We start from the raw sequence: 18,452 nt of genomic DNA on the forward strand, positions 1-18,452 counted from the left end.
ACTATAAACAGGCATCTAAAAATAATAATAAAATAAGACAAAATTAAAAACAAATGAACCAGGACAGGATGAAGCAAACAAAAAAACTACCAGAAGAAAAAGAGAGTCAACGATAAAGTAGAAAAGAACAGATAGACACAGAGATGCTCATGTTCACACACACAGAATCTCATAAAAACACACCGCCAGAAACCATAACACAAACACAAAGGACGTGGAAGGAAGGAAGGTAGGAAGGAAGGAAGGAAGGAAGGAAGGAAGGAAGGAAGGAAGGAAGGAAGGAAGGAAGGAAGGAAAGGAAGGAAGGGAGAGAGAGAGGGAGGTATAGATGGATGGAGGAAGAGAGAGACAGAGAGAGAATGAGAGAGAGAAATTAGAGAGAGAAGAAAGAAAGAAAGAAAGAAAGAAAGAAAGAAAGAAAGAAAGAAAGAAAGAAAGGAAGGAAGGAAGGAAGGAAGGAAGGAAGGAAGGAAGGAAGAAGAAGAAAGAAAGAAAGAAAGAAAGAAAGAAAGAAAGAAAGAAAGAAAGAAAGAAAGAAAGAAAGAAAGAAAGAAAGAAAGAAAGAAAGAAATCAAAGAGGGAAGGAGGAAATATGCCGACAAAGCGTTATGAGACAAAGAACCTCCAAGATCTGCTGAGTTTGTTTTGAGTGGCCATCTACTGCTGGACATGGGGTCTGTCTTTATGAATGGTTCGAATGGCCAGAGAGACTCTGTTAGAGAAAAGACTTTCTTCTGCAAAAAGTCATCAACTGGAGATATCTTCTGGGTTAGGGATACTTGTGTGTACTTCCCTTATCAGTGCGAGAAGTCCATCTGGTCTAGGCTCTCTGTGAGTTCATTGGTCCTGCTGTATTTTGAAGGCTTTGGTGTTCTCCGTCCCCTCTGGTTCTTAAAATCTTGCCTCAACCCTTCCCACAGTGTTCCCTAAGCTCCAAGGAGGGCAGGAAGGATTTAATGGAGACAATCTATATGGGGCTGAGTATACCATGGTCTCTCAATCTCTCCATATTATCCAGCTGTGGGTCTCTGTATTTATTTCTATCTACTACAGGAGGAAATTTCTCTGATGATGGCTGAGCAAGACAGTAATCTATGAGTACAGCATAATATCATTAGGAATCATTTTAATGGTTTGTTCTCTTAGCAGAGAGAACATTAATATTTTTCTCTCTAAGTCCCTGTCTTATCTAGTCTCAGGTTCATTACCACCAGGGCAGTGTCATATGGGTTTCATGTCATGGGTGGGCCTTAAAATCAATCACATATTGGTTTTTTTTAATCCCACAAGCTTTGTGCCATTAGTACACTAAGCGTACCTTACAGGCAGGTCATCATTGTAGACCAAAGGGATGGTAACTAGGTTGGTGTTTACCTGTCTCCTCTGGTACTGTGCAGAGTACCTTCTAGTACAATGAACACTGGTCAGTAGGAGTGAAAGTTCTAGGGAAGCACCAGCTCAAATTCTCTGTCCAATGACCTGTGTAGGTGTTGTTGCAGCAACAGGGTCTCACCTTCCGGTTGTGGAGAACAGCCAATAGACTTGGAAATAGCCTGGGTTGTAAAGAATATCCTTGGGACCCCTTTGGTCAACAATTCAGTTGAGATGTAACCCATTCTCAGAACTGGAAGTTTCATTTGGTGATAAGAGATGTCTGGTTGGGGCTTTGTTTCCCTCAGTATTTGATAACTCCAGTTAGATTTCTTTCATATATATGAATATATATGCTAAAACTTATGGCCATTTGAGGATTTGTATGGAAACTTAATTTGGTTTGAAGACTTAACCACTAACATCCTCACATTAGTGAATACATACTGTTTTTGTACTTTGGGATCTGGGTTACCTCACTCAGGATGATTATTTCTTGCTCCATCTATTTACCCATGAAACTCATTTTTTAACAGCTAAGTAATATTCCATTGTATAAATGCACCATGGATTTTTCTAATCCATTCTCCCATTGATGAACATTTAGGCTATTTCCGATTTCTGGCTATTATAAATAGAGCAGCAGTGAATACAGCTGAGTAAACGTCTCTCTGGTAGAATGTAGAGTCCTTGGGCATACATGCCCAAGAGTAATATAGCTGAATCTGGAGGTAGATCTATTTGAGATTTCTGAGGAACAGCCACACTGATTCTTACTGGTTGTACCAGTTTGCACTCCCACAGCAATGGATGAGTGTTCTATCCTCACTAGTATGAACTGCTATTTGGTTTATTGATCTTGGCCATTCTGACTGATGTAAGATAAACTATCAAAATAGTTTTGATTTGCATTTCCCTAATGACCATGGGTGTTGAACATTTCTTTTTTGTTCAGCCCTTTGTGTTACAGTAAATTGTGAATCTGCTCTGAATTTCCGGTGGGTGACTGCACTTCTTGCCACCCACCAGAGTTCTCTGGATTCGTGAATGAAAACACACACACACACACACACACACACAACCTTTTTATTTTGATATGCCTTGACTAGCTCAGTGGCTGGGCACTTCCAAACCTCCCTGAAGCTAGGACACACTCCTCTCTGGTATTCCTGGTTAACACTTTCTAAATCTATATTTTATCTTTGCTATCCTATTTCCTTCTGGACAGCCCTCCCAGGAGGCTGCTTTCCCTTTCCATTTACATTGCTGGATGATTTCTCTTAAATTGGATCACTCTGCTTCCAAATCATGGTGATTCTTTTCCTTCTCCCTCTGCATTTCTTGCCTAGGAATCCCAAAGTCCCGCCTCTTTCACCCTGCCCAGACATTGGCCATTGGCTCTTTATTGATTAAACAAAAACCAATTGGGGACAGAGACCCTCAACATCTGGACATGGATATTCCCATGTGATTTGGGGATCCAAATGAAAACAAAACACTAGAACCAATCCCCAACACATTTGTGTTTCATCTTTTGAGAATTCTTTGGTTTTTTTTTTTTATAGTTAACGACTATTTTAGATAGTGTAGATTTTTTGTGTTTCTATATTAAGATGAAAATTGTTCTTTCAAGTTCTGTAAACTTGAAATTGTTGTAATTGTGTTGGAATTTTGATGGAGATTTCATTGAATCTGCAGACTGATTGTGGTAGGATGGCCATTTTTACTATGTTAATCCTACTGATCCATGAGCATGGGAGATCTTTCCATCCTCTGATATCTTCTTCAATTTCTTTCTACAATGTCCTGAAGTTTTGTCTATACAAGTCTTTGTATACAAGTACTATATATACTTAGAGTTGCCCAAGATATTTTATACTATAATAAATAAAATAAATATATACTTTATAAATGTATTTATTTTTATAAATAGAATATGTCCATTACATTATAAAATTGAGGGTTTTGAAAGGCATTTTTCCCTAATTTCTTTCTCCTTTCATTTGTAGTTTATATATAGCAATGTTACTAATTTTTGTAAGTTATTTTGTATTCTGTAACTATGCTGAAAGTGTTCATCACTGCAGGGATTTCCTGGCGTAATTTTTAGGATCATTTATGTATATAAATGCAGATAAAAAATCATCTGCAAATTAAGGTATTTTCACGTCTTCCCTTCTTGTATGTTTCCCCTTGAGCTCCTTCAGCTATACTAGCTAAGACTTCAAGTACTATATTGAATAGGTATGGAGAGTGGACAACCTTGTCTTGTCCTTGATTTTGGTGGAATTTCTTTCCATTTTCAACCATTTAAGTTGATGCTGGCTATGAACATGTAGTAAATTGTCTTTATTATGTTGAGATGTGTCCCTTGTTTCCCTAGCCTCTCTAGAATTTTTATCATGAAGGGATGTTGTATTTTCTACATCCAATGTGGTTTTTAATCTTTCAGTCTATATATAGGGTAGATTAAATTTATTTATTTACATATGTTGAATTATACTTTCTAGGATGAAGCCTACTTAATCACGGAGGATTATGTGTTCTTGGATTCAGTTTTTAAGTATTTAATGTAGACTTTGGCACCTACGTTCATAAGGATAATTTATCTGTAATTCTCTTTGTTGGGTCTTTATTTAATTTGGATATTATGGTAACTGTGGGTTAGTAAAAAGAATTGAGCAATATCTCTTCTGTTTCTATTTTGTAGAATAATTTGAGGAGTATTAGCATAAACTCTTCTTTGATAATCTGATCAAATTTTGTGCTAAAATCATCTGACCTAGAGTCTTTTTTAAAGATGGGAAACTTTTAAGGAGTGCTTCTATTTCACTAGTCTAAACAAATGGAAAATTATATAATTTTCCATTTGTTTTAGACTTTCTAATATTGTGGAGTATAGGTTTTTGCTGGGAACCAAACTGACCTTACTTTATGTTTAGAGTTCATTTTAAAGATAGGCTTAGGTTTTGACTTCTCCTCAGCTACAGACCTTGGAGAGATCGGGTGGTCAATGGTCACTGTGCCCTCCCAGAAGAAGAAAACATCTTACAGTTGCCAGAGATTCACCTTGGCAGAATGCCTGGGCTACATGGAAAATCCCACTTGCCTTACTTCTTCCCTGCCCGTATAAGTTGCCTGAGAAAATACAGTTTTGGGGGCCTTGACCAAGGTTGGTCTTGGCCTCCTTCTTCACGTCTCCTGTCTCTATTTCTCTGCCCTTCTCTTCTAGGGTCCCCTGTCGAAAACCCCCACAGGCCGGGGCAGGTTTTAAAATATGTTCTTATGATTCATTAGATTTCCTCAGTATCTGTAATTATGCCCTCGATTTAATCTCTAACTTTGGTAATTTGGATCTTCTCTCTTTGTCTTTTAATATGGTTAGATCTTTGCCAATCTTACTGATTTTCTCAAAGAACCAATTCTTTTTGCATTTATTCTTTGTATTGTTTTTTATTGGTGGCTTGTATTTTATTTATTTCCTCTTAATTTCACTAGTTCTTACCATCTGCTCCTTTGGGATATGATTTCTTCCTTTTTGTTCTAGAACTTTCAGGTGTGCCTTTAAGTTGCTGATATGAGACTCTAAGTTTTTTAGGTAGATATTTAGTGACACACACACACACACACACACACACACACACACACACTATGGCTGTCTTCAGATATACCCAAGGAGGGCATCGTATCCTATTACAGATGGTTGTGAGCCACCATGTGGTTGCTGGGAATTGAACCCAGGACCTCTGGAAGAGTGATCTTAACCACTGAGCCATCTCTCCAGCTCCATTCTAATTCTTTTGTTGTTGTTGTTTCTGTCTTGACCAATTTATTATTCAGTGGTGAGTTACTGAGTTTCCATAAATTTATATAATCTTTCCATTATTGTTGATATTCAATTTTAGTCAATAGTGGTCAGATAGGAATCAGAGTGTTAAGTTTTCTTGTATCTGTTAAGACTTGCTTTGTGTCCAAGTACATGGTCAATTTTGCAGAAGATTCCAGGAGCTGCTGAATTTGAAATATTGTGTGAATATAAATAATTCCCTTTGGTCTGGTATCATTAAGCTTTAGCATTTTCTTGATTAGTTTTTGTCTAGAGAACCTGTCTATTGATGAGAATAAGGTACTGGAGTCACCTACAATCACTATGAGAGGGTTAATATTTTAGCTGTAGTAGTTTTTCTTTTATGAACTCGAGTGCCCTTTGGTTTTGTGCACAGATATTTAGAATTTCAGTATCCTCTTAGTGGATATTTTCTTTGATGAGTATGCAATGTCTTTGCCTTCTGATTAATTTTGGTTTGCTTTATTTTCAATGATATTAAAATAGCTAGAACAGCTTTCTACTTAGGTTTGCTTTCTTGAAATATCTTTTTCCATCCTTTTACCCTGAAGTAATGTCTATCATTGATGTTAGGATGTGTTTCTTGGATGCAGCAGAAGAATGGGTGCATTTTGAAATACAATCTGTTAGTCTGGTCTCTTTATTGAGGCATTGAGACCACTGGTGTTGAGAGCTGTCAATGAGCAATTTGTTGTAGTGATGGGTGACTGTTTTCTCTTCTGATTTGTTGGTATGAGATTATTTATTCCTTTATTTTCTTAAGTGTGGTTTATCTCTACAGTTGAACATTTCCTTCTAACATCTTCTTTAGAGTTGGATTTCTAGGTAGATACTGCCTTAAATTTCATTTTATCTTGGAATATGTTATTTTATCAATCTATTCTTATTGACATTTTTGATGAGTAGTCTGGACTGGTAACTTTGGTCTCTTAGAGTTTGTAGAACATCTGTCCAGGCCCTTCTGGCTTGTAGAGTCTCCATTGAGAAATCAGGTGTACTTTTAATAAGTCTTCCTTCATCTATTAGTTGGTCTTTTCCCTTACAGCTTGTAATATTCTTTCTTTGTTCTGTACATTTAGTGTTTTGATTATTATGTGCAAAAATGATTTTTTTCTGACCCAGTCTATTTGGTGTTTTGTGCATTTCTTTTTGTTGATTGTCGATCTTCTTTAGTTTAGAAACTTTTCTTCTATGATTTTGTTGAAAATATTTCTGTAGCTTTTACCTTGGTTTCTTCTTCTCCCTCTATTCCTATTTTATTTATAAATTTGGTCTTTTCATAGTACTCCATATTCCTAGATGGTTTGGGCCTGGGGTTTTGTTTTTGTTTTATATTTTATGTTTTGTTTGTTTGTTTTTTGTTTGGTTGGTTGACTTGGTTTAGTTTTTTTGATTTAACATTTTTTTTTAAATGCTAGTATCTGTTTCTTATAACTTGTCTTCAGTGCCTGAGATTCTCTCTTCCATCACTTGTACTCTGTTGATGAGGCTTATCTCTATGGTTTGGTCAAATTCCTAAACTTTTCATTTCCAGTTTTCCCTCAGTTTAGATTTTCTTTAGTGATTTAATTTCTCCTTTTTTGGTTTTTTTAGATTTGGTTTTTTAGAGACAGGGTTTCTCTGTGTAGCCCTGGCTGTCTTGGAACTCACTCTGTAGACCAGGCTCGCCTTAAACTCAGAAATCTGCCTACCTCTGCCTCCCAGAGTGCTGGGATTACAGGCGTGTGCCACCACAGCCCGGCTTTGTGTTTTCATTAATAGATTTGTTCATCTTATCCTTAAGGTCTTGACCATATTCACAATAGGTATTTGAATTCATTGTCTTGTGTTCCAGCTATATTATATTTGTCAGTGTCTACTTTAGTGGAGTTAAGTTCTGATGGAAGCACATTGTCTGGGTTGCAGTGTGTGTGTGTGTGTGTGTGTGTGTGTGTAGGTGTGTTGGCATTTAGTTATCTGGATTAGGTATGATTATGATTCTAGGTATTAATAACTGGTCTTATCTTTGTGTAGTGGATGTTTTCTTCCTTGCTTTCTGTTTCCCACTCTGGATCATAAAAATATATGGAGGTCGTGGGTTGGCAAGTGTTTCCTTGTCCCTGACAGGTGTTACCACTTAGGGTCCCAGGTAGAACGGATTTCTAATTTTTCTACGTATTAGGGATGGCACAGAAGGATGAGAATGGGCTATGATAAAGAGGTCCACAGGAAGAAGGAAAACTAGGTTTACCACAGGCTTGGTAGAGTCAGAGAGGGACTCTGCCTGCAAGTGTTCTGCTGCAGGGTATGAGACTGGCATGTTGGAATCGGACAACAAGAAGGAGAATGAGGATTACCTACCTGCTTCCCAGGTCAGAGGAGGGAAGGCTGGGTCCACCAAGAGGTTCTGAAGAGAACTGATTCCCATACCGGCATGGCCAGCAGATGTTAGTCTTAAATGCCTCTGGGTGTCGGCAGCTCCAAAGTGGTTTTCGCTCTTGACAACATCTATTTGTTCTCTGTCCTCAGGGATTGTTTTTGTTGGTTGGTCAGTTGTTTTTGTATTTCTTTGGTTCATTTTTTGTTTTTATTTACCTTATTAAGTTAAAATATAATTACATAACTTCTCCCTTCCCCGTATCAACTTTCCACGAATCCCCCACCCAGCTCTCAGATTCATAGCGTCTTTCTCTCTATATGTATTTATGTATGTATGTATGTATGTATGTATGTATGTATGTATTATATATGTTGGAGAGACATACATATACTTCTGTAGTGGTGAATTAGTTAATTCACTTTGGCTCCTGGCTGCATTTGCCTAAGAGCTCTCTGGATTCACAAATGAAAGACACACACACACACACACCAGCTAATTTTGTTATGCTTTGACTAGCTCAATGACTGGGCACTTCTAAACCTCCTCATAGCCTACACATTCTCCCCTCTAGCATTCCTGAGTTAACACCTCTTAAATCTATATTTTACCTTGTTGACGTGGCTCCTTCTGGGTGGCCCTCTTACCTTTACTGCCCAAGAGGCTTCTAGACAGCTTTTCTAGGGGCTGCTTTCCTTCTTGTAGCTACATTTTGGCCATTACTCCCTCCTGTTCCTTCCTGGCATAGTCCATTCAACTCCTTTTTTCTAGCAGAGATCCTTTCTTTCCTCCCTGTGTTTCTTCTTCCAGGAAGTGTCTCTCTCTCTCTCTCTCTCTCTCTCTCTCTCTCTCTCTCTCTCTCTCTCTCTCTCTCTCTCTGCCCAGCTATTGACTGTTGGTTCTTTATTGATCAATCAAAAACCAATTGGGAACAGGGGCTTGCAATGTTTGGACACACAGAGCAGATTCCTGATTTAGGGGCCAAAGCAAAGCAAAGCAAAGCATTAGAACAAATTCCAAACATATCTCTATATGTATGTTATATATTTACATATATACATGTAAATATATATGTATGCATGTATGTTATATATACACATATATCCAATGTATTCCTGCTCAGTCCACATAATGTTACTTGTATGAATATGATTTCAGCATGGTCTGCTCCCAGTGCTCAAAGGCAGTAAGAATTGGTTTAGTGTGAGTCTTGGACACTGGATGTCTCTTTCTGATCTGGAAAAGTGTGTCTTTTCATTCTTTTGCCTTCATCTTACTTCCTATTGTTTTGTTACTTGGATTGTCTATCCTGACATAATCTCTAATTCTCTTATAATTTATCTACTGCCTTCCTCATATTTTCACAAAGAACCTCCTAAAACAAAGGAGACATTGTTTTAGTTCTCAGCCTTCTATTTATTTTTTATTTCTCCTATCATTTGTTGTTGCTGTTTTCAGTTCAGGAATTCCCTTTAGCCTTTGATGCTTCCCTTTTTTGGATCATGCTATTCTTGTTTCATGGACACAATATTTCCTTTTATCTCCCTGAGGAGGCTCCATATTTCTTCAGGTTTTCAAATTACACATGATCTTTGTTTCAAAACAAAAAACAAAAAACAAAAAAACAAAACTTTACTCTTGTGGTTTTGGTCTATATATTTCATTTTGCAGATAATTTTTTAACATTTTTTGCTCCCTGTCTGGTCATTCTTATGAGTGGAAAACAAAAAGAACTACGTGGAGTCCTACAGTGCTTAAGAAGAAATTGCCAATGGTAAACTTGTTTGTTCATTTTTTTTTATTGAATATTAGGTATCATTCTCCTTTTGTTCCTGGATTAGTCTACTTGGCCTGTCTGTGACCTCACATGTATATGAAAGTCTCTAAGACAGTGATGACACACTCACACAGGAAATGTTGGATGCAAGTTTTCTTCTTTGCACATGTATTGGTTCCATCAGGTATTGATAGACAAAAGGCCAAGTGTTTCTTCAAACCTCCAGGTACCTGCAGACTGAGATTTCCTTTCATGGTGCAGACAAGTTGAAGGAATTATATTCATTTGAGTCCTGTAGCATCAGAAATAGAATCCAAAGTGTCCCTGGCTTTGAAGGTATTGTGTGGCTGAGCTGATATTGTGTGATTTTACTTTTAAAACATGATCTACATCTTACGGCACCCTCTCCACCTGTTCTCCCTTGGGTCTTGATTTAGGAGGGGATTTTTTTTTTGCATTTATCTCTTTTATCTTCTCAGTTTGTGATTGCCATTTGGAAAAATTCTCTGGACTCCTTTGAGGAAAATACCATAGAGTTGTAACAAGTAAATCAAGACCCCAGTAATAAAATCTGGGTAACCTAAAGTGCCTACGGAGTTAACAAATGCATTCAGCTACTACATATTCAGAAGATGCCAACAGAACATTTGTAGCAAATCTTTCCAGAGCAAGTGTCAAAATGGAGTAAAGAAGTTATCAGTGGGTGCGCTGGTACACCTTGCAGAGCTCCACAGTAGACTGGGTTCAGAAGCTTTGAGGGAAATGATCCAGCAAGATGACACCTAATAGAAGACTCCATTTAAACTGAAAAGCATTTATTATTCTAAATATTCTTAATTTGGAGTGAAATCTAATAATTTATTAATCAGGATCACTATTATTTTTCAAAACGTCTTAACTATCTGTCACTGAAAAGTCAACTCAAGCTTAAAATTACATACCTGAGTACAAAGTTTGGGTACATTTAATGGTTGTGCTTAAAAGTTGTAATTATGTTGTCCTACCTACCTTAATTAGCTAGCTAATGACCTTAGCAACCCAATTTAGCTGCCTGACATCCCCAATTTTTGTCTCTGCGCTAGTCCTACTGTGATTTTCCTGTCTGTGCTCTCTCTGTTAAAATGAGATAGTTCTACACAATATACATTCATTCATCCAGCCGGGAAGCATCCATTCAATGAGCATTTACTGAGTTATCCCAAGCAATGAGCACTGGAAGAGACTCTGGGGCTACAATTGAGAGCAATAGTGAACCCAGCTACTCTTTGGACCTTCAGGCTTAGAGAAAGTCAGGCATTTATCAAACATCTAGAAAAGTAAATACAATATACTGTTTCAGAGGTTGTGTTGTAAGGGAACCAACTCAAGAAGATGTGGACCAAACCCAGTGCCAGAAAGTGCTACGAGGCAAGCCACTCAAGCGAGCCAAGACGAAATTTGGAATCCTAACCTTGAAGATGAGGATCCACACGTGTCTCTGTGGTGGGAGGGGGGGGCATGTACAGCTCTTAAGCACATATTTTGAAAGGAACCCTCTGTCTCCGTCTCTGGGGAGTAGATTGAAGAACAAATGCCAAGAGGCAACTCACTGAGCCATTGCTGTAGAGGCAATCCTGAGGTGTAGATGAGAAAAGCTAAATGCTGGTGAGAGCTGGAACTACTGAAAACCCAGCAGGTAGCGAGAAGGGAAGGGAGGCTGAACTATCTCTGAGGTGTTCATGTCCTTGACATTCTGACTCTCCTTCTGATACAGGGATCTATAAATCAGATGAATTTTTGGTATAGAGAGAAATTAGGAAAATGTGCTGTGATGGTCAGACATGAGAATTGGGAGTCTTTGGACCCAGGAAGTATCCATGTAGAAATCGCTGGTGCTCTCTGGTTATAGTGCATGGTTCCAGGGCTAGCTCAGAACTACTGAATCCAAGTAGAGCCCAGGGAGTCTGTATTGTTAAACACCCCCCCCCCAAGTGGTTTCTGGAACAATCTTCCCTTGAGATCCACTGCAGAGACAGAGACAGGCTGTCAGAAAGGGGGTAAAAAAAAACACACAGAAGACCACAATATGCTTGATTCTCCTTACCACATTTTCATTCTAAAATGTAAAACTCAGACATCTCTTTAGAGCTGATTAACTGTCCAGATTAATCTCACAATTCCCATACAATTAAAATCCTAGGTCCCCAGGGGTGACCTGAAAGAGGCTCTAACTCTGCTGACTTGTGCTGGTCCACTCCATTCAAGCCCTTGTCTTTGTGTGGCAGGAGCTCCTCCATCCCTCTCTCTCCTGGGCGCTGACCTTTTGACTCATCCTTTTTCCTACAAAGACAGCATTTCCAGTGAGCAAAATGTCACATTACCTTTGCTGAACAGGACATTTCAAATAAAATATTAGCAATAACAATTACCTCTAAGCCACTAATCCTTCTGAAGCTACTTTAAACCACCAAAGGATTTAAGGCAATTCCCTGAAAATATCTCAGGCTTAATAGATTAAGGTGCTGGGCAATGAAAGAGTAGCTCCCATTGCCTTAACTCGAATTATGTGGTATTTTCTCCTATAAAAGAAAATCATGACACAAACTGGCTCAAATATTATTTAATGTAAGAAATCAGGTCACAGAAATACATGTATTCACTGCAGTCTTACAGGACACATCATAGTGTAACGCTATCTCCATGACTAGTGTACTATTGGCAAGTGAAGCCACTGGAAGCAATATCACTCTTCTAATGTTTGTTTCTCCAAACAGGTTGGTAGTTTGCTGCGGCCCACGTACTCTATACTAGAGATTTCTGAAAGAATCTTTTCTTTAGTGGTGCTGCAGGGACAGGGGTTAAAGGCATCCCTGAAAACTGCGCTTCTGGCAGGAATGAGAAGGTCTACGATAGGAGTAGACAGACTGTGTGTGTGTTTTGTTTGCTCCTGTATAAATCTGTACCCTGTGCCCATTCTGACCAGAAACTAACCTGGAAGCTTGGAATTAAAAGCAACAAAGGAACAGTGTCTGATTTCCAGAAGTTATAGAAAAGGACAAAGGAAACGGAAATGAGTATGACCAGACACAGTAGCACATCTCCACTCTTAGCCCTCTAGGGGCTGAGGCAGGAGGATCATGAGTTTGAGGTCAGCCTAGGCCACACAGTGAGATCTTGTCTCAAAAACTAATTAGTGAACTAATTGTGGGAATAAAAAGCAAGTATGAAATAATTGTCCCTGAATAGTATGGGCCCAGCGAGCCAAGAAGAGGGTTCCGGAAACAACCTCAAGTGCTATTGATATTTTTAGGATGCTAAGTCCACACGTGGTACTCCTCAGGCCTAAAGAAGGCTTGAATGAAGTTTTGAAATTGGTCAGTTTTACTTTTGGTTTCTAAAGGATGCTTTTATCAATGTACTCCATTCCCATTAACATATGCCCACATCCTTGTGTCCCTATCTTGGTCCCTATTCATTCACACCTAGACACTATGCATAACTGAAAGACCAACCAACACAGCCTGGCCTGTAAGTAAACAATGGATCCTGTCATTTTGTGTTCAGAGCAACCTAAGTAGATTATCTAGTGATAATTACAATGTTACAAATGAAGATTAAAACTCTATCTTAAAGATGAGTAAACCCATATTGATTAAAGGAACAGATTTGCCTAGTTTCCTAGTTAGTGGTGATTAAGACCAATAGCCTTGTCTAGACCTCCTGGCCCCAACTTTCACAATGCTACTCATTGTCCTTGAGGAAAAAAAAATCTTCCTGTTCCCCTGAATCAGTCACAAGACAAGGACAAGTTTGATATCTCAGTCATTCAAAACAGAGGCTAAAGTTTCACAGTGCCAGATCTGCACTGTCCTCAGAGGTAATTCTATTGTCCGTGGCTTTTGGAGTGAAATACCACAGTGATTTTCTCTTGCTCTAATTCTCCAAGGAGAAACTGGACACAGCACCTGAAATGTGTGCTTTCATTACTTACTGTGCAATAAGACAGGATGATTGGGTGTCAGGTAAAACCCTTGCTGTGACGCCTGAAACAGCTTGATGGCTGAAAGAAAAACACAATGCAGATTATGACTAACTCAAGGAGACAACAGGAACTCCAGAAAGCACACAGACTGTACTAGAGAGGTAATAGGTCTCTTCTCCATGTACACAGTTGGGGCTGGGAATCGAAGGCAATAGTCGGATGCTTACCTAGCCTGTATGAAGCCCTGTGTGAGGCCCTGTGTACAATCCTCAATACTGGGGGAGTGGGAGGGGTATTGCGGGTAATCACTTGATCAGGAGGAAAGTCAGAATGTCAGTATCAGTACAACTTTTTATAATGTGACCAATATTTAATTTACTGGGATTTTTTTTCCCCTAAAGAAATGAGCTGGATGAGGGAAGACAGTACAACTTCGGTAGCTTTGTATTTAAAATTGGCAAGAGAAGCTATAAAGAGTTTAATCATTTTCACAATAAGCCAAAGGACATTCCCTGTCTTTTAATGGTTTTCTGAGGAAATTAAATAATGTAACAGAGCTGAAGAAATGTCTCATTTCACTAATACAAAAGGAGATATATGATATTGCCATGTACCTAGACAATGGATTTTGAGCAATAATGAAGAATCTGCTTTATTATGCTAAGTATCATCCAGGCAATGTAAATTAAACTGTTCAGAGAAGCTGGCATTCTTAATGTTTAACAACAAAAACTATTTGCTGAGGGCTTTGCTTATTGTTTGTTTTGTTTTTTGTTTTTGTCAAGATAGCCTCACTGTGTTGTCTAAACTAACCTCAAGCTCATGATCCGCCTGCTTCAACTTCTTAAACGCTAGGATTACATATGTGCGTGCAATACCACACTTGGCAAAAACAGGAGCAGAGGGCAAGAGATGTGAGACTACCTGAAACTTCCTCCTCATTACTTTATCCTAACTTTACCATGTGTTCGTTGTCAGCATTATTTAAGATTATATAAAGAGCATAATCAAAGACATTATGAGGGTAACTATGGTGGTTTGAATATGCTTGGCCCAGGGAGGGGCACTATTAGGAGGTGTGCTTTTGTTGGAGTAGATGTGGCTTTGTTGGAGGAAGAGTACCACTGTGGGCGTGGCTTTAAAACCCTCACCCTAGCTACCTGGAAGCTGGTCTTCTCCTAGCAGCCTTCAGATGAAGATATAGAACTCTCAGCTCCTCCTGCACCATGCCTGCCGAGATGCTGCCATGCTCCTGCCTTGATGATAATGGACTGAACCTCTGAACCTGTAAGCCATCCCCAATTAAATGTTGTCCTTAAGAAGACTTGCCTTGGTCATAGTGTCTCTTCACAGCAGTGAGACCCTAACTAGGACAGGATGCAGGTTGGGCATCAGGGCCCTTCAATGGACTTCTGGACATGACGTCATAGACACAAATGGCAGAGCTGGCCTTCTCCACTGCCACTGTGACCGTAAAGCCCATTTCCACAGCTCTGGTTCCACAGAAAGACTTTCGAGCTATTTTGAAATGCAGGTGAGTACAACTGTGTGAAGGACTAAAGAAGGTGGTGAGGAAAGAGGAAATAACTTAAGACAGCAAAGCCTGCAATGGTTTCCACACTTCTGATTTAGGTCATAGAATAGACATGGCATCTCTGGGCAAGAAAAGAAACGTGATTTTAGCTTCCTGAGACTTTCAATTATCCTAATTAAGACACAGCTCTTTGGAAAATAACTGCAGGGTGCCACAGTGGTGTGCCACTTAGACTCCACATCTGTATTTATTGGTCACTATGGTGAGTATAGGCAAGTGGTTTCCGTTTTCACAACCTGCAGTATATTTTAAAAAAAAAATTGCTTCTCAAAGGTGATTGTTACCATTACCCAGCTGTTGGGGAAGTCAACTTGCAAAGGTACATTAGTAAGGCCGAGCTCCTTCTCTCCTGTGAAACCACATGGCTTCAGACCCTGCTGGATGGCCAATGGAAGACCAGGAACTGCTGGATGACCAGTGCAGCAGAGCAAGGAGGGAGATAATCCTCTTTGTCCTGCTCCCGTCAGCTGGAACAATTGGCTTAACCTCTCTAACCAACATTTTCCTCTTCAGAAAGACTGAACTTTAATCTCCATACAGCAGGGAGTTAGGAGGAAAAGCGGAGGGGAGAACAAGTCTACACACGGGCTGTGTTCTGAGGTTAGCACTCTTAGTTGTCAGAGAGGTTAATCCTGTAGCCTCAACACGTGTGCTATTTCCTGCTTCCTGTCTGCAAGTGAGTCTTTCTAGGGGCCCCACCAGCTCTTGATCAGGGTATACAGTTGCCTGCTGTGGTATCTTGCCATTGGAGCTAACAATTGAGACAGTTAACTTCCTTATGCGGTTTTCTGCCCAGTGGCTTGGGACTCAAGATGTAGGATGGGGAACGTTTTCACCTGTGTTAGAGTGGGTGGGAGGAAGGGGGAAAGGCAAGTGAGCCTGAAGGGTTGATGATGGCCTGTCGTGGGTAAAGGCTTACAGGAAGACAGTGTATGGGAGGAAGTCCCTTCCTCCTGACAGTGCACCTCTGCCCAGTGGACAGCCCCCAAATGAGTATAGAAGTGGGGCGAAGAGAAAAAAAAGAAAACGAATTCAGAGTGCCTTTCTAGGCCATTCTTATATAATAGTAATATTTCAGGTGAAGATCTGATTTCTGGGTTGTGGGGGGAGGAGAGGACTGTGAGGTTTCCAGGTTCTAGTATCCCAGACCAAATATTGCACTGGGGGAAACAGTAACCGAAATAGAAATGAGTTAGTAAGAAAGTTCAGTGTGTTAGAACCGTCCACATTCTAGAACCAAGTTGCTCCCGAATCTCCGACTCTACCTTCAATATCTCTAAAGGCCAATTTGGTAGGTTTTCAAGTCAGTACTGTTGAGTATTTTCCCTTTGCGCATGTTCTGTGCTCCCCCACCCCCAGCCCCACCATTGGGCCCATACTATCTCAGCCTGCTCTCCCCCTAACCCTCCCATCTCCTTTCCATCCCCCTTTTTCCATCCACGCTCTCTGAGGCAGCCTCTTGCATTGCTGTTCCATCTGTTGCATGGTGGGTTTTTTTGTTTTGTTTTGGTTTGGTTTGGTTTTTTGGGCACTCCTTGGCCCCTATAGCCAAGGTACACTTTGACCGCAAACCCTTACACAGAGAACGTGAGTGGGCTACTGAGCTGAGGGAAGGCGCATGCTGGGGCAGGAGTCCCATAACCCCTTCTAAGTCATTTATAGAGCATCTGCCTGTAAATGTGGCAAACCATGCTTGTGCAAGCTCTGCTTGTTACAAGTAGGAAAATGCAGGCTGAGGGTGGGGCTCATGGTCTGCCTTAAAACAGTAGCTTTCTGTTACATGAGACCCAGTGTGAACTGTCAACACGAAAGTCTTCCATATTGACGAGAGACTCACCTCCATCTTGGTTCTCGGAGGAGATCAGACAGCCTGAGGTACGCAAACATAACCTGAGGCCAACATTCAACATTGCGGGGTGGGGTGGGGTGGGATGTACAAACCCGGCCAGGAGGTTGATTGCCCGGCCCAGCACACGCCGCCATTTTGGCTACAGGAAGCCAGAGAGTTCTAGCAGGCAAGGTCGGCTAACAATCATAGCTGAGGCTAACATAAATCAGTCTGGCAGTTCCTCAGAAAACTGGGCACGTCACTTCCAAAAGATCCTGCTATACCATTCCTGGGCATATACCCAGAGGATTCCCCAGCATGTAATAAGGAGACATGCTCCACTATGTTCATAGCAGCCCTATTTATAATAGCCAGAAGCTGAAAAGAACCCAGGTATCCCTCAACAGAAGAACGAATGCAAAAAATGTGGTACATATACACAATGGAGTACTATTCAGCCATTAGAAACAATGAATTCATGAAATTCTTAGGCAAATGGATGGAGCTGGAGAACATCATACTAAGTGAGGTAACCCAGTCTCAAAAGATCAATCATGGTATGCACTCACTAATAAGTGGATATTAGCCTAGAAAACTGGAATACCCAAAACATAATCTACACATCAATGAGGTATAGTGGAGATATTCTCAAAATGTAAAATATATACGTGCATAAAAGAATCACCTTCATTACCCTATATAATAAAAACAAATCCCAAATTTTAAAAGCTATGTACGGTACCCCATGTTTGTAATTTTAGTCCTGGAAGGGTGGCGATAGGCACATCCGTGGGACCAGCTGGCCAGACAACCTGGCCTACTTAGTGCTTTCCAAGACAGTGAGTCTGCCTCAAAAATGAACATAATTCTCAAGATATTTAAAAGGTGGATGGCACCTGAAGAATGTCACCCAACACCTAAGATTAGTGTCTGTATTCATATATACACACATGAATACACACACAGATACTGGGGAGGGGAGAGACAGAGAAGGCAGAGACAATGAGCTCCCAGACAAGGAAAAGGTGTCAAAACAAAACAAAATAAAATAAAAAAGAAAGTCTTCCATCTTATCTTTGGGAAGCATATCTTCATTCTTTATATTTCACATGGTTTTAGTCTTCTTCTAATAGATGCTATATAACACATTAAACAGGTTTCGTTATGGAAAGAGGCCTATGTGAATTATCAGTGGGCCCATTAGCTCCTTATATGTCAGGACCAAATATTAGCAGAATGGGCAACAATTAGATTCTGTAATTGTCTACAAAATTATAGAGTATGTATCAGTTTTTAGTAACTATCTCTGAGTCTTTGATAAGGAACAATCCCTGCCTTGCCCCAGCCCACTTTCCCTCCCCCACTTTGTCCCCTGCTGCTTCTATGTTCCCCAAAATATGTCTATACACTGTACCAATCTTGTGAGCATTAGTTGTGCCGCTCCCCTTGCTTTCTTGCTTCAGTAGATACAGCTTAGCCTCTCGTCTTCCCAATAATAAGTTATCCACCAATTTAGAATAAACTGGGTGCAGTGCAGTACACTGTGGCTACATTTACTTCTGTGACGAGCTTTCTGGTGTTCTTAAACATTCAAATTATCTTAAAGTGTTTGTTCATTCATCCTGCCTGGCACCTATATATCCTCATTACAGAAGCCTCATCTTAGCGCATACCAACCTCCTGCATCGCTTTGAGCTGCTCTCTGCAGAGTGCTGTGT

General features: G+C 40.0%; 1 long non-coding RNA gene across 1 annotated transcript in view; it reads right to left on the reverse strand.

Moving 5' to 3' along the window:
* Positions 1 to 18,452, reverse strand: part of LOC127666949 (uncharacterized) — a 124,563-nt gene that overhangs the window by 49,417 nt on the left and 56,694 nt on the right. The window contains exon 2 of the long non-coding RNA XR_007973743.1: positions 13,322 to 13,390. This is a non-coding gene — a long non-coding RNA (uncharacterized LOC127666949). The remainder of the gene's footprint in view (positions 1 to 13,321; positions 13,391 to 18,452) is intronic.

This window comes from Apodemus sylvaticus, chromosome 16, assembly GCF_947179515.1.
Source record: "Apodemus sylvaticus chromosome 16, mApoSyl1.1, whole genome shotgun sequence".
In the NCBI taxonomy this organism is placed as follows: domain Eukaryota; kingdom Metazoa; phylum Chordata; class Mammalia; order Rodentia; family Muridae; genus Apodemus; species Apodemus sylvaticus.